The following is a 1,996-nucleotide window of genomic DNA, read 5'->3' as shown; positions in this document are numbered from 1 at the left end:
AACCCTTCCTTCCTGCACCAATTTCCAAGCCACTTATTTATCTCCCTAAGCTTCGGCTGTCCATCTAGTGACGCACGTGGCATCGGCCGTATGTCTGAAAACACCACCTTGGAGCTCCTGGCCTTCAGCTTCTCTCCTAGTTCCCTGTAATCATTTTTAAAGGACCTTCCACCACCCTCTGTCATTGGTACCGATATTATAGAGCCGTCTACCACCAACCTGTCTGGCCTTCGCTGCACTTCTGATTCCCTCCTTCCTACAGCAGCCATTTTCTTGGTTTCTATGGGCAACATCCCGCCGCAGTGACAGCCAGTCCCCCAGGGCCCGCCATCCTACTATCAACCAAACAGGCATATTTACGAGATTGTGCCAGATCAGGACTGGGCTCCCTGGCACTTTCCCCCCTTACCCATCTACTTTTGGGTCCTGATCTTCCCCACCTCCATATCACTGGCCCCAGCCAAAGCCACTCAGTGAGCTCTAGACTCCTCTCCCGGTTTGCAATGCTGCACATTTAGATCCAGTATCTGGGCTTCAAACATGTAACTCGCTGACATCGAGCGCAGACATATTCACCCTCAAACGGCATGTCAAGGCCTGGAGACATCTCAAGATGCACCTGGTAGCATTGTCCATGGAGCTCATACTAAATGAGGATTTGGCAAGTCACTCAGCGTTTGTGACATGGACGTCACACACTCAGTGTGAGTCTTAGACTTACTCTTCGAACTCAATACATGACGCCCGCTCCAGACAGCAGACAGGGCGCCACAGCGACGCCCGCTCCAGACAGCAGACAGGGCGCCACAGCGACGCCCGCTCCAGACAGCAGACCGGGCGCCACAGCGACGCCCGCTCCAGACAGCAGACCGGGCGCCACAGCGACGCCCGCTCCAGACAGCAGACCGGGCGCCACAGCGACGCCCGCTCCAGACAGCAGACAGGGCGCCACAGCGACGCCCGCTCCAGACAGCAGACACGGCGCCACAGCGACGCCCGCTCCAGACAGCAGACACGGCGCCACAGCGACGCCCGCTCCAGACAGCAGACACGGCGCCACAGCGACGCCCGCTCCAGACAGCAGACACGGCGCCACAGCGACGCCCGCTCCAGACAGCAGACACGGCGCCACAGCGACGCCCGCTCCAGACAGCAGACACGGCGCCACAGCGACGCCCGCTCCAGACAGCAGACACGGCGCCACAGCGACGCCCGCTCCAGACAGCAGACACGGCGCCACAGCGACGCCCGCTCCAGACAGCAGACAGGGCGCGACAGCGACGCCCGCTCCAGACAGCAGACAGGGCGCGACAGCGACGCCCGCTCCAGACAGCAGACAGGGCGCGACAGCGACGCCCGCTCCAGACAGCAGACAGGGCGCGACAGCGACGCCCGCTCCAGACAGCAGACAGGGCGCGACAGCGACGCCCGCTCCAGACAGCAGACAGGGCGCGACAGCGACGCCCGCTCCAGACAGCAGACACGGCGCGACAGCGACGCCCGCTCCAGACAGCAGACACGGCGCGACGCTCGCTCCAGACAGCAGACACGGCGCGACGCCGACGCCCGCTCCAGACAGCAGACACGGCGCGACGCCGACGCCCGCTCCAGACAGCAGACACGGCGCGACGCTCGCTCCAGACAGCAGACACGGCGCGACGCCGACGCTCGCTCCAGACAGCAGACACGGCGCGACGCTCGCTCCAGACAGCAGACACGGCGCGACGCCGACGCTCGCTCCAGACAGCAGACACGGCGCGACGCTCGCTCCAGACAGCAGACACGGCGCGACGCCGACGCTCAGGGAGAGGGTCGCTCATTACACACCCGACAACCCCTTTCATTCTGGATCCCTATAACACTGCCCGCAGACCAGTTCATCACCAACGGCTTCTTGCATCTTATAAGTCGATTACTGCTGCCATGGTTCCCAAGTTTACCTGTGCCACACTTCAGTCCGGTGTCCACCGCTGACACAGAAGACGACCAACGCTCG

This window comes from Phyllobates terribilis, unplaced genomic scaffold, assembly GCF_046119375.1.
Source record: "Phyllobates terribilis strain yellow unplaced genomic scaffold, ASM4611937v1 Scaffold_4__5_contigs__length_816908805, whole genome shotgun sequence".
Classification (NCBI taxonomy): domain Eukaryota; kingdom Metazoa; phylum Chordata; class Amphibia; order Anura; family Dendrobatidae; genus Phyllobates; species Phyllobates terribilis.
Note: the sequence above shows the minus strand (reverse complement) of the source record.